Source organism: Rousettus aegyptiacus, unplaced genomic scaffold, assembly GCF_014176215.1.
Source record: "Rousettus aegyptiacus isolate mRouAeg1 unplaced genomic scaffold, mRouAeg1.p scaffold_m13_p_7, whole genome shotgun sequence".
Classification (NCBI taxonomy): domain Eukaryota; kingdom Metazoa; phylum Chordata; class Mammalia; order Chiroptera; family Pteropodidae; genus Rousettus; species Rousettus aegyptiacus.
In genome coordinates this window covers 60,054,228-60,077,244 of record NW_023416310.1, presented here as the reverse complement: position 1 = coordinate 60,077,244, position 23,017 = coordinate 60,054,228, and the positions used below count along the sequence as shown (strand labels likewise).

The 23,017-nt window shown below is 41.3% G+C and overlaps 1 long non-coding RNA gene across 2 annotated transcripts in view; it reads right to left on the bottom strand.

Annotated features, from left to right (window-relative positions):
* The window catches only part of LOC118605394, an 84,963-nt gene that overhangs the window by 41,251 nt on the left and 20,695 nt on the right, over positions 1-23,017 (bottom strand). Inside the window, exons 2-3 of one of the 2 annotated variants that reach the window (XR_004952116.1) lie at positions 3,351-6,284; positions 1,719-3,214 (exon numbers count right to left, since the gene is read on the bottom strand). The exons of the other annotated variant lie outside the window; for it this stretch is intronic. This is a non-coding gene — a long non-coding RNA (uncharacterized LOC118605394). Of the gene's footprint in view, positions 1-1,718; positions 3,215-3,350; positions 6,285-23,017 lie in introns of those variants that run through there. 2 annotated transcript variants of the gene reach the window in all.

Here is a 23,017-nt window from a genome sequence, read left to right as displayed (position 1 = left end):
GACTTTTTTTTTTTTTTTGAGTTTGACCAATCAGACTAGAACATGTAGGTCCAAGGAAAGTAGTCAAATGGCTTTTCTCTGAACAAAATTTATTTTTATGGCCATTGCTATCTGGGAAGATTAGATGTGAACACAAAATGACTAGTTTTCCAGCCAAAGATAGGTATTCTGAAAATATTATCACACTTGTTATTTCTAAGCCATCTGCAAGTGTGGCTTAATCTATGAAGAACTAGTAGAAAAACATGATTTTTGTATGATTAGATTCCTTCCTTCAGAGAAATGTAAATGAATTTTCCAAAAACAAAAGTAGAAGAAAACTCTATCGTCAAAATAGGGGCAAGCGCCTAGCTGTTTAATGCTACAGAATGGACATTGTCACTCAGATAGCTCTACTGTGTGTAACCAACACACAGTCTCTGTGGAGAGGAGGAACAAAGTGTCAGGTTTTAACCTATTAAAATAATTAAATTTTGTTTACTTTGGTTGATAGCAAGTAATTTTAGTCTCAGAAAGCAATTTTTTTACTTAGCTCTAACCCCGAGAGTGTTTTGATGTCAGCGAGTATTTGGCTAGTGGTATTGCAATTTTGCCAAATTGCTTGGAGTCTGAAGAAAAAAAAAATCATGAGACAGATTTTTTTTATTAATAACTTGATATTAAGTGGATTTGGCTGCATTATTTATGCTGTTTCATTTTAATTTAAAGAGAGTAAGTACTGAAATATTTGGAGCAAACAGCTGGAACATAAGCCAAGTCTGTCTCTGTCTCTCTCTCTCTGTTTCAGTCTCTCTCTGTCTCTGTCTCTGTCTCTCTCTCTCTCACACACACACACATACATATATACACTTCCATTGCCCACTGTATTTTTTGATGAACAAGTCTGGCCTTATTGAGGGAAATGAGATGTTTGCCAGGTGATCTGAACTTTTTGAGACTAAAAAAAGCATGGATTCTGGAAGCTTCCTAATAGACTTTTTGATAAGGATTTGCCCACACTGTAAAATGGAATGGCTAAGGTCGCTTACCTCCTGAGATCTGCTGCCTCCCTTTCATGGTCAGAATCGATGCGGTAAGAAAAGAAGAGGGATGTGGCTCTTTCAGGTGAAATCAATTCAATGAACAAAAATATGAGCATCTGTGGTGGCCATGCAGTGCAGGCCGCCGACCACGGGGGTGTAATTGATAGAGGACCCCAGCTGCTCCACGTTGAAATCCATCATCGATTTGCAGCAGGCCTTCTATGGACTATTCTCAGGCAGTGACTGAGCCAGGCGGAATAATAGGGCAGGTCTGTTCCTGGGAACCATGGGATGCCTCTGCCATCCTAAACCTTCCCCATACCACATGGCAGTGTAGATGTTCAATCAACCTTTCCTCTCATTCTCCTTCACTCTGAGTCAGACGAGTACGTTAGTCTGATGGCTCTCCCAGCCTCGTTCAGCTTCTCTCCTATTTTTGTTTCACACAAGCATATATCCTTGCACATTTAATCCCATCTGTTTCTCTAATGACCCGGATTAATACAATATGTACTGTATGCAGAGTATTCTTCTGCAATAAAATCATCCATAGGAGTGGAAGACAAGCTCATCTCTACTTCCTCCTGTTCCTTGTTCTTGGAGAGCAGAGCTGGGTGCATGGGGGTGGTTGAGGTGGTGCATTTTTTTTCTGACACTTAGCATGAATTCAATAAATATTTGTTGGCATCATTTATTTATTCAATCAATTGTCCCTTCAGCCAGGAAATGGCATACACTATCTTAAGAATATTGATGACGTAAGGTGGTGAATATAATTTAATGTTTTTCAAGAATAACTATGACATAACTGAAACAGGGCCGCACACAGGAAGGATTCAGAACAAGAAGTATACGTTTTGACCTCTACTCTGAAAGAACATTTAATCTAATTAGGAAGACAATATTCCTGATTACAAACTTGTATTTAATATAAAAAAGTACTTAATTCTGTATGTGTAATGAACATATATAAAGGATATGGAGACCTTTCTGTGTTTCTGTGTTTATAGGTTAAACCCCAAATTCTGATCTGGAAAAAAATGTTTTATCCAGATTCAGTTTGCAAAGACTCCTGCCCACTCAGACATTTATAGTTCTCATGGTGAGTGGAATCTTTTCCCACTACATATAAAGATAAACTCTCTCTGGGGGAAGCGATAGTCAACCATTGTGTAACTTCTAGGCAGCTTAAATTTTCAAGATTAAGTTTTTTTAATCTTGAAAAATAAGTAACAATTCTATCACTTTCAAGATAAGAAACTAGAATCACGAATTCTATTTCATGATTCATCTAGCTGACTTCTTGACATTTCAGCAAGTCTACATAGTTTCCAAAAGTCTTGAGAAATTTTTCTCTAGGCTACTAAGGAGATTCATTCCTCCTTTAATATCCTAGCGTTAGGACTAGTAAGATGGAACTGCAAATATGTGACACACCCACTCTCACCTCTTCCACGGCACTCCCATTAGAATATCCCGTTAGAATATCCGTGAGGTAAAGAAGGAAGGGGAGAAGCAACAGCAAGAGCAGCACCGACCATTCTCTGAGGGCCGCGATGCCTGGCACATTGAATATGTTCTCTCATTAAATACTCGGAAGAATCCTGCTGAACAGCCACGTTCGCTACAGACCACACTGGGATTCAAAATTTAAGTGTTTCATTGGTCACACAACCAACTCCCAAACAGCAGAAGTAGCTTCTGAGCTCCAGGCTGCTTAACTCTAATGCCTCTGCAGTTTCCAGACACCACCAATCCCTCGGGCAACCCTAAAATCATTCTTCTCATCAGAAATGGTTGTTCAGTCTGAGTGCAAGTGATGAATTCAAGTGAAATTCTTGAGGTCACCTCCCCTGCCAATCCCCTTCCTTGACCCTTATGGCTCAGAGGACCCTAGTGAGTGGTGGGAAGGGAAGGACTTGGGTTATTGTTTAGTCATCTACTTCTGCATAACAAACCACCATGAGACTTCATGGCTCAAAATAACACTTTGTTATTTCTCACAATTCTGAGACTTGATTAAGCAGTTCTGCTTCATCTGCTGGGGCTCTGGGTGGCTGGAGGTCCATGGTAGCCTTGTTGTCATGTGGGTGTTGGCTACCAGCTAGAAACTCAGCTGGTTCCTCGGTTCTCCTCCCTGTGGGCTTCTTCTTACAGCTACTTGAACTTCCTTGTAGCATGGAGGCTGGATTCTAAGAAGGCAGAGCAGGCTGCAAATACCTCAAGGCCTTGCTTTGGAAGGTACCCAACATAACTTCCACCACATTCTATTGATCGAAATGGGTCACAGGGCCATCCAGATTCAGGATAAAGAGAAACAGACCCTACCTCTTGATGAAGGGACAGTGAAGTCTCCTTGAAAAAAAACCATGTGGTTCTTAAAGAATGAGAAAAGAAGAACTGACCCCTAAATCAACAGAAAGAACAAAATAGTAAAGATTATTACACAGGTAAGTGAAGTGGAGAGTCCAAAAAAGATAGAGATAGATAATTCACAAAACCCAAAGTTAGTTCTTTGAAAAGGTGAATAAAATGGAAAACCTTTAGCTAAACTAAGAGAAAAAGAGAAAAAACATGACTAAAATCAGAAACGAAAGTGAGGACATTACTACTGACCTTATGGAAATTAAAAGGATCAAAAGAGAATAGGATGAACAGTAGTGTGCCAACAAATTATAATCTGCATGAAATGGACAAATGCCTAGAAATACATCAATTATCAAAACTGAGTCAAGAAGAAATAGAAAATCTCAACAGACTTAGAATAAGTAGGAAGATTGAATCAATAATCAAAAAACTCCCAACAAACTAGAGGGCTTCACTGGTAAACTCTATCAAACTTTTAAAAAATAATTAACAGCAATTATACTCAAACTCTTCCAAAAATACAGAAGGGAAAAAACTACTTTTTAACACATTCTATGAGGCCAGAATTATCCTAATGCCAAAGCTAGAGAAAGATACCATAAGAACACTACAGACCAACATTCTTCATGAATATAGACTGAAAAAAAAATCCAGAATACATAAATCCATACAGAGAGGAAAACAGATTAGAAGTCATCAGTCATCTAAGAGAGGGGGCAGTGGGAAGAGATCATTTAATGGGTATGGGGTGTTTTTTATGAGATAATGAAAAAGTTTGAAACTAGCTAGAGCTCGGGGTTGCACAACCTTACAAATATCCTAAATACCACTAAATTGTATACTTTTAAATGGTTAATTGTATATTAAGTGAATTTCACCTCAATAAAAAAAGAACATGTGGGATAGATGTGTTGTCCATTTTCAGAACATACAAACACAATTAACATAGGTAATCTGCAACTAGATAAACTCTCAGATAATCAAGGGCCAATTACTTCAGACTGTCATTTAAGGAGTAGTAGCATTATTTTGGGAGCTAAGCTGCCCAAATATTTCCTCAGAGAGAAGATGATATTCTGAGCTTGTTCTCCTTCCTCCTGTCATCATTTGGGCCTAGCTGAGTTCCAATAGTTCCTGTCCTCATGCAAGAGGCATGTCCCTTTGGAGGACTGAGACCAGTGGCTCTCTGTGGATGTGTCCACACCCCTGTAGGTACCAATGGACCTCATATTGGATATTGCTATAGTGCTGTTCATCTAAAACCCTTCTTCCTTTTCAAGCTGAGCAGCTTTGTTTCACAGATGCTTTAATATTGTCCCAAAGATGTGACATACTGAGTCTACCACAGAAATGGCAGCACCTGCAAGAGATGAATTCTATGGCGAAAAGTAACATCACTCCCCTGGAGAGCATAAAACCCAGCCAGCTGCTGCATTTCTTCCCAAGATGGTTTATAAGAGAAATGGCCTGAACTGGAGCTGTCTTATCTGAATGGCATAAACGGTTCCCATCCAGATCTGAGGCTGGCCCTTTTGCCCATGAAACATTAAGCCTGCTGTGTCCACTGGCTCACACTAATTACTCTCAAGACCTGAGCTCTACAGCTTAAAACAACTCCCTTGGCTGAGACAGTTTCCCCAGATACTGATGTTTGGTGTGGATCTCATATACCTTCCAGGGCCAGGATGACTCTGGGGGCCCAGACCCCAATTTTGTACTCAGGACTTTCTCCCGAATCCATCAGTTAACCAGCTGTCATTCCTTCCCACCTGCCCATGTGTGCCCTCCCTCCACCTCCCCTCTCTTATGACTTGTCTTTGTCTTAAGCAGGAAGAGAACAGCTGTTTACATTGGTCTCCAAATTATCTCAACTAGTAAATAGTTTTGCATAATTGCACTGCGTGTCGATATTTTTTTGTTTTTCTGTTTCCCACTTACTGTTTCATTCACAAATTTCTTTATCAGGACATTCAGGAGCTAGGGGGATGTGACATGGCAACCTTCCCCTCAAACTATCCCCTGGATAGCAAAAGGGGCTTTTGAGAAGATAGAGATCAATAAATAAAGAAATTTGGGAGACACTAGATTAAACAACATTCAACAGGCTTTTTATCGTAGGATTTCTCCGAGTATTCAATATGTGTTATAAGTTTTCAAAATGGGGTTTTGAAGCATTCCCCAAATCTATTTGATCCAGATACTCTTTTTGTGAGGCATTTCTAACGGGATGACCCTTGAAGAAGAGCAGTTTATAAAGATTTTTGTCACATGCTCCCTAAAAGAATTTTGAAACCGTTCATTCCATTGCACATTTTATGTTGACATTTTAAAATGTGCATAAGTTTAGACTCATAGATACAGAGAATAATGGACTGATGGTTGCAGGATAGGAGGGGGTCAGAGGGATGGGCGGAAAAGGGGAAGAGATTAAGAAGTGCAAATCGTAGTTATGAAATAGTCACAAGGATATAAGTATAGTACAGGGAATATAGTCAGTAATATTATAATAATTGTGTACAGTGCCAAGTGGGTGCTAGACTAATAGGGTGGATCATATCATAAATTATGTAACTCTCTGGAGGTTGTGCTGTACAACTGAAACTAAAAAAAAAATAATATTGAATATCAAGTGTAATTTAAAAGAAAAAAGAAAATTTACATAAGGTTAGATAATTGCATCTATGCAAATACTGAGCCTCAAAAAAAAAACTAATTAATCCTTAAAAAGTTTTACAATGGAATGTCAAAACTCTAGCAATTTGATACTCGCCAACATCCATTAAAAATGAACTAAAGTCGATTTTTCTTCTCGAAACTGTATTTCCAGTCCACTTTCTCCATAGCTTTTTATCCTTATGCCATATTGTGATTCATCAAGGTTTCTTATTGGTTATCCTATGAGACAGAACACACATATAGAAACTGAAATTTTATGTTTCAAGTTGATCATAATGATCTACGCGTTAGTTTTTCTTGACTGAGTCAGCATTATAGTCTTTTACAACATGACTGATTAAGACAACATAAATACATTATCAATTTTAATACATAGTGACACATGAAAGGCAGAATTTTATTGGAAATGAATCTCTAAGTCAGATACACCATGAGCAAATGTTTCCTATGCCAAGAGCTAGTATATTATTTACTTCTTGCTAGTAGGAGGTAAAAGGAATTATAAGTTTAAAAAATAAAGCTGGAGATCATATAATTTGAGTGAATATTTTATAATACTCGATGAAAGTGGTTTTACCAACTACGAAAGAAGTTTTGCAACAATTTTACCTCTGGGTTATAATCAATGACTCATGAAAACTTTGGCAGTCCCAGAAAGCATTTAGTTTTATTTCAAATAATCACTGTCACTGACCTCTACTTCTCTGGCTATTTGATGGCACATTTCTTTCCTGATGTCACTTGCTAGGGATGAAAATTGATAACAGCTGAGAAGAATAATTAATGTACATGTATGAAAATAAGCATTTCTTAATAATTAGTATTTCTCAGGACTGCTCTTTCTGCTTCACTCTCAAAGGATTCTCAAGAGAGAAAATAGTGCTTTAGCGGTCATGGTGGGGAGTGGAAAAAGCAAAGTTGCAACACGGAGGTTGTTACTACTCTCGTGACCCACGCTGCCATGTCTTAATTCACACAGGACCACCTCTCCCTTCACAAAGTTGTGTATAGACTGGGAGAGGCAGTGACCGTCTGGGTTTATGGGAAATTGATCAGTTATTACAGGGGGTGTCATCCTGTTTTGCATATGGAACCTTTCCCACCCAGAGCAACGCTTCCTACTAAGATCCAAGAGGGTGAAAAAGCATGTCTGCCTTTCCTAGGTGGGATTGGGCTTTGGGGAACTTGAGCCAACTGTCTGCAAACCCGTTGTAGGACAGGACGCATAGGGATACTGAGAGTCAGGTAATGCGCTCCCCTGAAACTTTTGGAGTAGCCTCTGAACGTCTTCACCCACACTAAGGTACCCTTGGTCCCCAGTTTGAAGACTTGTGTTGTAGACACCAAGGGAGACTCCGGTACAAAGGAGAGAAGACCAGCTCCAGTGCTGACCATGCCCACAGCCAGCCCTAGGACCCAGGGCTCACAGTTGCATGCATAGAACCTCCCACAGCCCTCAGATGCATTTCTGGAAGACATCTCTTATTGATCAGGTTTTCTTTTTAGGAGCCCAGATCTTGCCTCAGGTCCCTTTGAATTCACAACTCTGAGACAGACCTCAAGAGAATGGGTGCATAAGATGAAACCTCTTCCCCACCCTGGATTTCACCTCTCCTGGGTGTCTTCATCTATAAGACAGTGAGATAGATCCTCATGCCTTTAAGTTAAGCTGCCATATTTTATTTAACCAATTACCAGATTTGAGCATCTGGAATGATTCCTTATTTTTTACAACTGTAAATAAATAACTTTTATGTGGTATAATTCCTAGAGTCTTAGACGAGCAGTCATAAAACACATTTGTAGTTTTTATTATATATACTGCCATGTCGCTGTCCCAAGAGATCAAACCGATTTAGGCTCTGACCAAGCTGGATAGTTACATTCTTATTTATTTGTGAGCTTTATAGGTACCTCATGCTATCATAAAATTGTACATTTACATTTCTAGAAGTGCTTCTAGGCATTGATTCTTTGTGTTTGCTTTTGTGTAAAGTGTCTGTCTGCTTTGATCCCATATCAGAGGGAATCTAGGTATTGATCTATCATATTTGCATTCGTTGTCTTTGCCTCGGAAGGCATTTTATCAGTGATGTTTGCCCTTCCCTCTCCACACAGATTGCTGGCTTGCCCTTGGTGCTCCCCCTCTGTCATCAAAGGGGTAGCTGGCAGGACACAGCTGCTCTGTCCCTGAGCCTCTTTGAAGTCTAAACAGAAAACATTTCAGTGCTTACTTAGCCTAGGTTAGTGCTTTCAGTGTTATCCGTAAGCAGGATTAACTCCTGCCCTTTGAGTTTTACCAGACCTTCTTCCAGGGGCTTATTTATGCCAAGTCCCAAGTTTGAGAGCTGCCTTTTTCATAAAGAAACAAGAGTCTGCACAAATTCTCAGAACCTATGAATTCTAATCACTGACTCACCCAAGGCTCTTTGTTTTGTAATATCTTGCTGCTCATCTAATGCAGCATTCCTGCACAGCCTATAACTTTTCTAAGCCCCAAACCAGCCATCATCCTATCAATGCTGTACCTTGTTCTTCATGCCTGCAGCCCAACCTTGGACTATTTTAATCATTTCCTCTTGGACTCCATAGTAGGTAACATACTAGGGAAATCAGAGAAGGAAGTAGGTTTTCTGTACCGGAAATGGAATTACCACTTGTTTCTGGTCAATGGATAAAGCTACATGAGGGCAGCCCTCAAGGACCGGGCCTTCTCCAAATGGGGAATGACCCTAAGAATCATGGAAAAGGCACATGTAATGGTAGGAGACTCTTTTGGGGTCAATCTATTCTGCCCTTTGTGTAGATGCTAAAGTTCCTGGAGGGAGGGGAGCTTCTCTATCACCTCTGATAATGACTAGTAACCTGCTTTCCCCAAGACAGGATTTTTACTCCAGGTTATTAGCTCAGGAGTCATTCAAAGGGGCAGGTTCTCAGTCTCCCTTCGGCTCATTTCAAAGCTGGTCAAAAACTAATTCTACCCTTGGGAAAAAGAGAAGTGCTAACGGTCAGTTAAAAATCAAATAAATAAAAAGTTGAAGTGGAGAAGATATCTGCCTAGCCTAAAATAAAGGTGTTATGGGGCAGGAAACAAAAGGAAATTACTCAAGAATTGTCTTAATTAGTCCAGATTAAGATGTTGCAAACATGAGAGTTGATTCATGTTTTATTTAACTTATTCTCTGATAAATATGTTGATATGAATCTTTGCTTTAGGTTTAGAGGCATTTTCTCCTTCCTTCCTTCCTTCTTCCCTCACTCCTCCTTCCTTCCTTCCTTCCTTTCTTTTTCTTTCTTCTTTCCTCTTTTCTTTCTTTTTACAGATCTTCATGTGAAAATGGGAAAAGGAATTAGATCAAGGCATTTTACAATATTTGAGCTCTCTTCTGCGGTGGCCAGTAAGAGGCAATGCAAGCCCAGATTTCACCTTCGGCCCTTTCTGTTCCCTAGGAATTCAAGTCCTCGTGTTACATTAGCTGGCTCAGTAAGCGAGGGGCTCTGGGGATATCCCTGGAGAAGGCCACATCATCCAAACAGTGAGGGCCCGATCCTTGGAGGGGCATTTGGAAAACAGTTGCTATTGATAGGATCATGTCAGCCTATTTCATGAACAACAATGAGACTCCCTGTGGCCCTTAAGGGCCTTCTGTAGTGTTGGAGGTGGGAGTGAGCACCAGCAGAACATTCACTTGAGCCCCCGGGGAAAGTTCACCAGGTGACTGTCAGCCAAAGCTGGGTTGGGGGTTCTAGTCTCTGGAATTCTGAAGATTAAGAAGAGAGCCTTCAGCCTTCTGCATATCGAGTGCTTGGCTTTCTTAATTTAATCTCATTTATTGCTGTATTAGTCAGGGTTCTCCAGAGAGGCAGAACCAGTAGGATGTATATCTGTAGCTATTCCTAGAAAGAGACAGAGAGAGACAGAGACAGGGATTTGTTATAAAGAATTGGATCTCTAATTATAGAGCCTGGCAAGTTCCCAGATCTGCAGAGCGAGTAAGCAAGTTGGAGACCCAGGAAAAGTGATGGTATAATTGTAGTCCAACTTCTCAAGTGTGTGAACTCAAAGAGCCAATGGTGCTTTAGTCCAAAGGCTGACAGGCTCAACACCCAGGAAGAGCTGATGTTTCAGTTTAAGTCTGAAGGCAGGGAAGACCTGTCCCAATTCAAAGGCAGCCAGGCAGATGTCTCTCTTACTTGGGGTGGGGTCAGTTTTTTGTTCTAGTCAAACCCTTGGCCCACCCATCCTGGGAGAGTGGGCAATCTGCTTTCCTCAGTCTACCACTGAAATGTTAATCTCACCCAGAAGCACCCTCACAGACACACCCAGAGGAATGTTTGACCAAATATCTGGGCACCATGTGACCCAGTCAAGTCAACCCATAAAATTAACCATTATAATAACCAAAACTGAGATAACAACACTGGCTCAGGAAGCACAGGGAATTTGTCATGGCCTTGGAACTCCTTACAGGCCGGCAAGGAAGGTTCTTTCCATCCTGTTGCATAATGGGTAATGCACACATTTCTCTTCTACAACCAGGAGTGTGGTTTAGGGAATATGCAAGTGTGGCGATGGCATCCTTTCTCTAGGTAACACAGGTGGTTCAAAGAGAAGGCAAAAGGGATGTTGAGCCTCAGACACCTTGAGGCCACCTTCCACAGGGGGCTGGATGATGGATGATGTGCTCAGTTAGACCCCCCAGTGGCTCTGGCAGCCCTCCCCATTACAAGGCCTCGCTCAGGGTGACAAAGTTAAAAGCAGCCATTACGGATCCCTGTCTGGGAATCATTGAAAGGAGGGGACCAGAGGGACCTCTCCAACAAAGCAGATATTTGCTGTATTGCTAAGCTTAAGGACCTTTCAGTAATCATATCAATAATCAGCAGCAGTGCGATGAAGGATACAGACAATATAGTCCTGTGTGGTGGCGGTGGCTCTGCCTTCTCATGCATTTCCGAGTCCTGACATTGAGGGTGAGGATGTTCGTTCGATCCTGCCTTTCGGGTTCTCCTTGTGAGGCCAATGAGGAGGTGGTATTTCTTTACGAAAAGGAATGATACAAAAGAGATGCCTTTACTTTTAGTGTTTCATTTAAAATACTAAAATGAAAAAGAAATTTTTGTCTTCAAGAACTATTTTACCAAAGAGAGAGTTTTCTTTGTTCTTCTTTACTATTTAAGAGTTTTAAAGACCAATAAAGAGGGCTCTTTTTTTCTGTTTTTCCACTCTTTGGCATCCTTTTGTTAACTCATCTGCCTTCTTTCCAGATCCATTTCCTAGGCCCATTTCCTAGTTTTGTGGCAAGAGAGAAAGTGGAAATGATTTGCCCAAGCATAAGATACATGCTATTAGGCACGAAGTGATTGAAGAGGACTGTCTTACAAGGACATGGTTTGGAATACAGGGGACATTCATATCATGGTTAGGCAGAGTGCCTGGGTGTTATGCACCCAGGAATAAACTTTACCTTCCCTTCTAAAGGGGAAAACACCCTCCCTGCCAAAAGGAGTTCCAATGCCCTCCATAGGATAGCATTTTGGTTAAAAATGTGGACACAGATACTTTGAGAGACAGAGCTCCAGCCACCCATGGCCATAGCCAGAAATTGGTGGAGGACTTTGGAGAGAGGCAAAATTCTATAAAAATAAACCAGTAGGGATTCACTTCTCATAGACAACCCTGGTTGTGCATAAGGGCGGTAATGAAGATAGAGTAGTAGTCCAGGGCCCATTGGACTGCAGGAGCCGGGGTTGAGGGATGGGAGTTAGAGCACAGCACATAGGGCTCCTGGGCTGGACCAGAAGTGGTCCCTTGGTCACTGGGGGAATTCAAAGTTGAGAGGCCTCAACAGTCTATTTTAGATATTTAAGATTTACATCAGAAAGTTGGTCTTCTACAGTACAGGCAGCCATTCCTCACCTTCTAAGGTCTCATGTTAAAGAACCCTTTAGATGTTATTATTAGACTAAGATACCGAGGCTGGGTGGATAACTGATCCAGATTCTAGTGTATAGGGGCAACTTCACCTTCAGGAACCCTGGCTTGTCAAGGCTTATTTCTGTCTAGAATGCCATGGCATTCAAAAGCCCCAGGACAAATTGATGGTTGACATGGGCTCTCATTTTGTCTCTTGCTTCACTCACTCTACCAGCAGCCCTGGGCCTCAGATGGGGGCAAGTTCAATATTAGAGGCAAAGGTCATTTGCAGCTAAGCAATTTCCAAAGTTCCTGAACAACACCAGAGACTTCCAACCCATGCCACAAAATGCCCTCTTTCCTAAAGTGAGTGCATGGATGGAGACAAGGACCCACAAAAAAAAAGTTTGCATACAGCTCCCTGCTACCATGCCCTGGGACATGTCACTGATTGAGTGCAGTCTGAGCCTAGATATGAACAGACTCCCCATGTCTTCAGCACTTTAACAGTCATGCCAGCCACCAAGGGTGTCACTCAAGTTGAAATTTCTTTGTCATCGCAGAGATAGACCTGGTCCTGGCTATACTTTGAATACATTGATCAATTTCAATTCTTCTCTAGTATACACAGAGAACATGAAATAATCGAAAAAAGAGTAAAAATGACTGTTCTCCTGAAGATGATGAATCCAGATGGGAAAACAAGAAGCTGACCTACCAAGTTCCATATACATAAATCGGTGTTAGTGTATTGCAAATTGAATATGTACAGAGCTAGAATGGAGGTGGAAACTGAAATGGGAAACAGATGGAAAATTTCTCAGGTGTTCAAGGGATGGGAAGAGTAGGACAGGGGAAAGGAAGGAGTGTGCCAAGTAGACAGAAGGGCCAGAGTCCCCTGGGGGAATGAGTTCCCTGTGGAAACATGGTGGCAAGTTGGGGACAGCTCAATAGTAAGAGAATGAAGCAGAGTCTGGAACAATGGGGTCCAGACACTGGCAGGGAATCTGCAGGTCTCCTGGCCAGGGACGAGCTCTAGGCTGACACGGGATGGAGCAAACAAGTCCTGGCAGTGTGAGCATCAGGGACGTGGGTTGGGCAGCTTTAGGTTAGTTAAGGTATGATGGAGTAGCACGAAATACTGAAGTGAATCTGATCCTAACAGAAGGATGGATCATTTTGCTATTTTTACGCTCCTGGCTGGTGCGGCAGCTTCAAGGAGATATGGAGAGCTGCAGAGACCCAAGATTATGCTGGCAGTAGCATCTTAGAGCAAATGTGTGTATGTATTGGTAGAGGGAGAGGGCGCATATGCAATGAGACTGGTCACCAGAAGAGCTGGGCTTGGGCAAAAGCCATGTGTGGGAAAAAATGGGATGGGTGGAAGCGGAAGGCTAGGGCGGAAGGGACTGCAAAGCCAGGCTAGAAAGTTACGTCTAGCTATTGAAGTAGGAAATGTGGCAAAGGGCTTGAGTTCTTTGGTGTTCTTCCCATGTTGCACAATTTCTTATGTAAGTGCTAAAACATCTTGGATCTGAGATCAAAGGTCAGTGTGCTACCATCTGAATGATGATGTAGGGGCCGAGCCAAACCCCACATTTCAAAGGGGTTGCTGAGAACAAGTACTTTGAGCCTGCGGAGCTGAGAGATACATTCATTCATTCATTTGCTCATTAGTTCAAATATTCATCCATTTATTTATTTACTTATTCCACAGATATTATGATAAACTAGTTTCCATCAATTGGGTGGTTTGATACAGCTCATTTTTCTTATTGATGGAATTGCCAAGAAGCACAAACTTAAGACACATTTGCTTTCCTCTTAAGCACAACAGCCAACAGGAAGGAGGGGTCGAAGTTGGGGTAGAGACAACCAGGAAGCAGATGAGCTGAGTAAAACTGAAGGGTGCCAGATTGAAGTTCCACTGACATCCTCCTCAGTTTTACACTCTGGCTCCATCTACTTCTCCAACCTCTGCACCCAGACACCTCCCTGGTGCCTGCTGCTCCAGGGACCCCTGACTTCTAACTGAGCATACCACACCTCTATGTGAACTTGGAATAATATCACCACCACCATTTATTGAGAACTTTCAATGCACCGAGGGCTGAGCTAACTGCTTTAAGTTCAAGATCACATTTATCCTCACACCCGCCCGACAAGCCTGAGCTATCTTTACCTTTTTCATAGAGATGAGGAAAATGGGGTTCAGAGAGCTTAAGTAAGAAGCCCAAAGTTCTTACTTAATAGTTAAAATTTCTTCTATTCACACAAGTACATTTGCATTCACAAAGAAGTCAACCAAAATGGGTGTGAGTGTGTATTAGTTTCCTAGGGCTGCTATAACAACGCACCACAAACCAAGTGGCTTTAAACAACAGAAATGTATTGTCTCACAGTTCCGGAGGCCAGAAATTTGAGATCGAGGTGTTGGCAGGGCCTTCCTCCCTCTGAAGAAGTTAGAGAAGGATGTGTTTCGGGAATGTCTCCTGGCTTCTGGTAGTTCCTTGGCTTATAGCATGGGGATCTTCCCTTGTGAGTCTAAGTCCAAACATCCACTTTTTTATTGGATAAATAAGAACCCATACTGGTTAGGAGCCCATCCCATTCCAGCATGACCTCATCTTCACTAACTACATCTGCAAAGACCCTATTTCCAAATAAGGTCATATTCTGAGGTACTGGGAGTTAGGATCCCAGAGTTCTCGGATAGGATGGATCTCAATTGTTTTGCCACCTATTTCTCTACTGTTCCAGGAGTACCACACATACCTTCCTTCTACCTGTGGTTGTGGGCAGGCAATTAGGGAGTGAAGGGGGGAAGTGGGAGGCTGCAGTGATTTCTCTCTCCTGCTCCTGGGCCTCGCCTATCATCAGGCTGTGTCTACTTCTGAAGGAGGTACAGGGTACATCCTCTCGATAGGACCCACATGTTCCCTGTGAATACAAGTGGCTTCTCCTTATTAGGTGCAAATACCTGACAAAGTGCTTCATTTCCAGGTCAAGGATCTAATGGTGCGGAACACACAACCCCTAGGTTGTTCCCCTGCGGGCTCCTTCTCCCCAGTAGGAGTCCACTGAGGGTCATTCAGGGCTTCAGGCACTGCACATAGATGTGGCCCCTGCCATGCACAGGGCAGCAAGAGGACATCCATCAGGGCCTTGGGGAAACTCTGGCCTTGTGGGGCACAAGGAACTGTAAGACCAGGCAGAAGTTTCCTTAACGCAAAAGAGGACAGATAAAACACTGATGTTTTATTCTCTCTTGGAGGATCAGGGGAGACATTGTAAGAGATGTGCCCTAGCTGGACCTTGGAGGTGAGGTGGCGATGCTGAGAAAGGGTGAGGTGGCACCAGGAACAGTGGGGGTTGAGGCAAAGCCCAGAGCATGTACAGTCCAGTTCAGTTAAAGGAACCCTGGGATATTTCAAGTAGAAAAAATGGGGTGGCTATTTTGGAAAGTTGGATTGAAGAAGCTTAAATGATAAGGTAAGGAGTGAGGACTTTAAAGAGTCTCCTTGAAAACATTTCTTTCCTCGACTTTTTTCTTTTCCTCCTTCTAAGGAAACGCGGTTCTTTGTGGCAGGCAGAGTAATGGTCCCCAAAGGTGATCACACCCCAGTCTCCAGCACCTGTGAATATGTGGCCTAATATAGTAAAAAGGGATTTTTGCAGATGTGATTCAAGCTAAAAACCTTAAAATAGAAAGATAATTCTGGATTAATGGGATGGGTCCAATTTCATCACACGAGTCTTTAAAGACAGAGAACATTGCGGATGGCAGTGTGAGGGGACTTGGCTTTGAAGATGAGCCCAGGAAACAGGTTCCCTGCCTGCTGCCTGTCCCACGCCATGACCTTGTGGCTGAGGAAACTCAAGTGGGGCTGACACAGCCTTTATTATCACCCGTATGAAACGGCGGGAGGCTCACATCCCAGCACTGGTCCCATGCCCTCCTCTGTAGAGGTGGGAGCGGCAGCAGGGAGGCCACTGTCATTTACACCACACCTCATCTGGGACAGTCTCAGGCAGGAACCGGCTATCGAACAGCAGGTCCGTCAGTGTCCCACTGTCCCTGATATCAACTTAAAACATAGCCCTTTCTAGCTTCTCCACGGAAGCCACCTCTGTCTGTTGCTTCCTATGGCATAAGAATAAGAGAATACTTACATTTACAGAAACAAAAAGAAGAACAAAGGAAAAAAAGAGAGAATACACCATCCAGATTCTCATAAAATCAAACACAGGGACCAAAATGGAGAACTATAGTTCAGGCTGGCTGCCTGGTGGCCTTAGAGGTAGGGCACAGATGGCCTTCCCTTCCTGGATTCTATATACAGCGCGTGAGACCAGCTTTTTCTCGGGGGGCAACTTCCTTACATGGCAAATACCTACCTCTGGGAATTTGTGAAGAGGGAGCTGCTATAGTTGGTGTTCCTACCAGCTTTAAACTCATTGTTGTTTGTTTGAAAACAGATAGTTAGATGAAGTTGATGATTTAAAAAAAAAAAAAAAAAGGTTGCTTTCACAGCCTGAATAGCTGCCTAGTTCAAATAGGGAAAACAATTCTATTTAAAAGCAATGATGTAAGCTATGACTCGGTGTGTGTATTTACAAACAGGGTACAGCCAAGTTTCCAACTCTTAACAGACAATAAGATCATGAATAGTTGCTAGCTAACCCGGATATTTACTGATGGTCAACAGACACAGAAATGTCTTATTTAGATGGCTGATGTTGCCTCTGGGTGCCAGAAGTTACAACAATCCCAACCTTGCTCACTCTTTCCTCAGCCAGTGTCTGAACCTCCCTGTGTCTAGTTCATTTTTTTTTTTTTAAATCAGTTGCTTCTATTTTAGTGCTCACACCTGTGTGTTGGATATTTCACTAGGTCTTCTCATAAAGTTTTATTGCTGGTGCTGGAATTAGATCACATATACAACAAATGACTTCCAAACTAAACTGATTTGAAAAGTTATTGCTTACGCATTTCAAAAAATCATGTGTATTCCTCACTCCCTACTTTTTGCCAGAGTAGTAAACATAGAAAAGCTAAAATTTATTCATTACTTGGGAGGAAAAGATTGTGAATATATTTGTTCAAGGTACAAACTGACATAATTTGAAGCACAGAATTTAAAAAGCCGTAAATCTGAACAAAATCTTCCAGAATAGAAGGGGTAGCTCTTCACATGACTTTCAAAGTAGTCTTTCCAAAATAAATAAACTGGAAACTAATCAAGCCTCTAGATCCAATTACTCATTTATAGGAAACACAGAAGCCATACAAACACGTTACATGGCAGCATGAAGTCGCCATCCACAAAATCCAGATCGGGGGGAACTCAATAGGACAAACGACCTGGTTTCTTCAATAACTGTATTAGAGTATCTCCAAAATGCCTAAGCAATAGATTTTCAACTCAGTTTATTTGGGACTTCTTGTAGGTTAACAGAGGTAACACGTACCAATCTGCTGTCAGTATGGAGACAATTGGAAATTTGAACATTGACTAGATATTTGATTTTTTTAAAAGGAATTATTGTTATTTTTTAAAGTCGTGATAACAGTATGTGATTACACACTTTTAAAACAACTTCCTACCTTTTAGAAATACATATTGACCTATTTACAGAGAAGAGATCCTGGATTTGCTTCAAATGGTGTAGTGTGTTAGGCGGATGACAAGTGGGGAAGAGATGAAGAAACATAGTCATGAATTGGTTGTGGTCTGGGCAAAGGTCTGGGTGCCAGGGGATTGCTTAGATTGCCCTGTCTACTTTATGTGTATGTTAGAAATATTCCATGATAAAATGTAAAAAGAAAAAAAAAAGGTATCATTGCTCCAACCACTAATATAGAATCTAACAATGTCTCTAAAACTTGCCCATATTACAGGCAAAATCAGAGGTGACACAGGTGTAAATTTCTGAACATCTCCAAGTTCTCTTTGCCAGTACATGTCACCTTGCCAGACACCTCCAATCTCACCTAGCTCTCTGAAGTATTAGTGGCCTGGGTGTTGTAAAAACACAGTGAAAGTCTGGAGCGGTGCATGTGAGTGTGTGAGGCCCTGCATTTAACCCTCATGGAGGACCAGCCATTACTCCTATAGACCTCAGCTCCCTTCTTGCTCCCCTCATTCCTCTCACTTCCTGGGCTCCAATGGAAATTTTTTAAAAAATTGTTTTACTTTTATATTCAGAAAAAGCTCTTCATTCTTTCCAAGTCTATCCTGACAATTCCCCGAGGACTCCTTTCCTTGTTTTGTACACAGCTCTTTCCCTGAGGAAAACTGTCTCAGTTTGAAAATCAGGGCAGCGGATTGCAAAAGTGGCCACAATATTTTGCAACTCCTTGCATCAGAAGGTGAAATCTATTTCCTGACCCCTTGAATCCAGCCTTGTGACTGTTAACCAATGGACTGGCTAAAGTGACTGTGAAGAGTTGCTGAGCTCATGATGGCTGAATGCAAGAACACACAGTAGAGATGAGCCACCCAGATGAGGTCCCAAGGTCGTCCAGCAACCAGCTGATCACAGACATGTGGGGATCCCAGGCAAGACCAGGCAGGCCAGCACACACAGAACCAGCCAACCTACCCACAGAATGATGAGCTAGCAAGATAGTTGTGGTTTTAAGGCATTCATTTTGAGGATTTTTAAAAAATGCAGGAACAGCTAACTGATCTAGCCAATGACTCTTTTCATTGCCTGTTGCAGTTTGGTGTTTCCAAGGACTAACAGGCAGTTGATAAGCAGAGGCATGGAGAAGGATATTAACCAAAACTTTGAGGCCGGGTAGGACTCCGCACAAGAGATGCCTAAATCGAGACATGCAAGTGAATAGAAATTAGTCCGGGAAAAGTGTGGGAAAAGGTTTCTAGGGAGAAGAAACTGCCTAGAATGTTAAAGTCATTCTGAGTGAAGAAATGAATGAATGAATGAATCGATGCTGAATTATTACATGACATCTTTGAATTCGAGACTCTTACACTGAAGGACAGACATGTTCAAAGATGTAATTGAAATGAACCTTTTAGTTTCCATCTGAATTGCCTTCGGGTACTTTGTCTTTCAGATACAGAGTCTAAATCTCAAGAAGAGAAACTCGAGGCACAAATCCCAGGCCATTTGGTATTACAGGTACTCGAGCTTGCATCTTCTATCTACTCTGTGAGGACCACAGACTATTTTTGTATTCCCAGAACTACCTGCTACCTAGCCCCAAATGATTGAGTAAATGAACAAGCCAGTGTGTTACACAGGAGGCTTCAGAGTCCACTGAAAATTTCAAATCTCCAGGACAATTTTCACCATACTTTTTATTAATACCATAGGCCTAAATTAGCTCATGCCCTGCTGGTAGTTTCTGCCTAGACTGGGGTATATAGACAGCACACAGCACTTTATTCAAACTGCCTTTGCTTCCATTTTGTAATTTTTAAACATTTCCTGCCATGTCCATTTTGATCATCCCTTGAACATTTAAAATCAGCACCTCTGTAACACCCTCCCCGGAGGGCCTTTGATCCTTCATCCCCGTGCCCTTTCCTGTTTTAGAGAATAACTAGTCTGGTTTGGAGGAGAAAAATGCTTCGCAGAGGCTCAACATGGGAGATCTGTGATGCAGAAACTTCAGTAGGAATATGAACAAGCGACCAATTTATGAATCTTTCGGGTGTGCAGGAGAGAAAGCAGCTACAGAGCTTCTTATTTCATTTTAATTAAAGAAAAAACTCTATGAAATACAAAAATGTAACTTAAATGATGGGCTCCATCTGTATATTTTGTCTAACATCCGAATACCTCAATAAAACTTAATTTTTAAAAAGAATAAAGAGAGATGGGAAGGATGAGTGGTGGGGCTGGGTGAGAAAGAGGAAGGGATTAAGAAGTAACGAATTGGTAGTTGCAAAATAGTCACAAGGATATAAATTACAGAATGTGGAAATAGTCAGAAATACTGTAATAACTATGTATGAGGCCAGGTGGGTACTAGATTTATCAGAGGGATCACTTGGTGAGTTATACAAAAAAAATTTTTTAAAAGAATAAAGGAAAAGTTAAAATGTTTCCAGGGGGAAATTACACTCTACTGGACTGTATGTAATCTTATAAAATCCAGAATGTGAAACATGTTCGTCAGTGAATTATTAAGAAAAATAAGGAGGAAAGGAAAACCCATAAATTAAAAGAGATGCAAGAGAAATATCTATCAAATGTAATGTGTAGATTTGTTTGGATCCAGATTCAAACAACTGTAAAATAACAATGAGAACATCGGGAAAATTTATACACCTGACTGGACATCTGGTAATATTAAGGCATTAATTTTTTTTTAAGTGTGATCACGACATTGTGATTTTCTTTAGAAAAAATAAAAAGTTATTCATTTTTTAGATATGGAGACCGGAATATTTATCTCCATGTTAAGATGGCTGTTCTTTGCTTCAAAATAATCTAGTAGAGATATTTGAAATGTTAAGGAATTATTGTTAAAATTTTTGGCATAAAATGGTATTCTGGGTAATTTTTAAGGTCTTTGTATTTTTTAGGTGCATAATGAAATATTTACAGGTGAAATGATATGATTTGGGGGATTTGCTTCAAAATAAACCTGGCAGCAGGGAGCTAGTAGGGGTATAGATGATGATCTCAGTGACCATCACTGGTGATGGACATGTGAGCATTCCATTAGAAGTGCCTCTGTACTTGGGTATATACTTGACATTCTCCACAGTGTAAAGCTTAAAAACCAACATTATGAATTATCGATCTCATCATTTGAATGATTAATGGGGGAATTGGGCATGCCCGCAGGGCTAGAGGAACGGCACATAGACTATTAGTTGAAAGAACTGCATTTGTTTTTAGGTCCACGTGAGACAGACACTAAAACAGTCAAAAAGGCTGTTAATAAAGAACCCCAGGGTCTCTGAAGACATACTAAAGCCATATAACTTCCATTATTATCAGAAGCCTTCAGGTGCTGCTATTTAAAATGAAATAAATATGCTGAAATTTAAAATGTAATTTGCAAAAGTTATAAGCAACTCTTAAATACTCTGTTCTGCATTTTCTACCGAAGTTAAGGGTGATGGTTTTCTCAGAGACAATTGAAGTTTGGATCATTCCAGTTTTGCATCACATCCTGCCTGCTTCAGGCTGCCTTAATACAAAAAAAGAAATGAAAAAACACCTCAGCTCTTCTGGGTCTACAGAACGAAGGCCATCATTTTTCCCTTTGGCTAGATTTTTGTATTTGTGTCTGCTTTGGCAATATGTTTATCATCTTCCTCACTTTAAAACTGCATTTCCTGTCCAGAAACACTACATCAAGGGTTATATTTAGCTTTCCACATAAAATTCTTCAGGCTGCATCCAGGAAACAGAGCCATGTAAGTGGAGGCTGGGACCACAGGGTCAAGGTGTTTCCTGGATAACAGCTCCATCAGTGCTCTGTCCAAACTGCCAACTCCCCCACCACCCACTGCATGCTCCTCCATGTCAGCACATGTGGTGATGAGCAGCCACTAGCAGATGAGAAGCTAATTTTGTGGGAGAGTTCCTGCCTCTCAGTGGCAGGGGAACTGGATTTTGTTGACCCCCCCCTTACCCCAATTCATATTCTTGTAGACCTTGAACCTAGGTGTTATGTCACCTATATAAGTGATCTTTCTCTGTCTAGCTACTTAGCTGATCCCTGCCCTTTATCACCTGCTCACCACGGGCAGTGCTCTAGGAGAGATGATTTCTTCCCTGTTTTGAGTGTAGACCCAGTGCAGGAGTCAGGCAGTCAAACCATTTATTGTTACAATAAAGGGAAGGTCGGAGTATGCGGTGTAGGTGAGCAACCCATACTGGCTTACTAACACACTCTCCATCCCTCTTTCACATATGCCTTCCTGTCCCCTGATAATGGAAGGCCCCTTTGAGGGAAAGCAGGGCTTGCAAGCAAACCCTTGCAAGATTGTACCTGGTCTGGGGCAAAGAGGGTAGAAAGATTAACATCTAAGTGCTTTGAGCTATTAGTATATTGGACTCTCCCAGTGGAGGACATGGACCATTGGTTGTTACCCCCAAATAAAGCAACTGTGGAGGAGTGAGTAAGGGATAGGGCAACAGGCCAGGAGTGATACTCAGAGGGACATCACCCAATAGGTAATGGGAGGAGTAGGTATCAATGTTCCTATCCAATTTATAGATGTGTTTTGTGGGGAGGGGTGTAGCTGGGAGATGGCAATGAGTGTTCAGGATAAAAGAATGAAAAAAAAACAAAAACAAAAAACTAGGAATCAGACTCTTTGTCCTAGGGATCACAAGCTTACTGGAGGGATGACACCAAGAAATGTCTGGTGTCAGCTGAGTTACTTATTGGTTCAAGTAAATGACTACATAATGGCCTTTTAAGTTACAGCATTGGCGAATCCATGCTTTAAAAAATCTGAGTGGTAAAATTTAAGCTTAGTGGGAATTAAAAAAAAACAAAACAAGATGTGGAACCAGACAAGGAAAAGGAAACCCATTTTCTTGTTCAGGACCTCTGAGTAAAATTAGATAGCTGATACACACAGGAAATGACATAGCTTTGAGCAGGCTTTAAAGTTAACTTATATGTTCATGGTCTCATTCCAACAGAGGGTACTAACTAATAGGAAAAGGAAGTGTAATGCTTATGTACTGTAACCACTGTGGTTATATCTAGAATTAGATATGGCCAAATGTGTAAGTTTCAATGTTTCTCGACTATTGTGGTCAGCAAATATTTAAAATAATTCCATGCAAGCAGGGACAATGTCTACTTTTGCTGACAATTATCATCCAATGCCCAGCAGAGTGTCTGGTATACAATAGGTACTCTATAAATGCCTGCAGAAAGAAAGAAAGAAAGAAAGAAAGAAAGAAAGAAAGAAAGAAAGAAAGAAAGAAAGAAAGAAAGAAAGAAAGAAAGAAAGAAAAAGAAAGTCAAGTCAGTGGATATACTATATATTGTTGGTTGGGAGTTAAAAACTGGGTTTATCAAGGGATT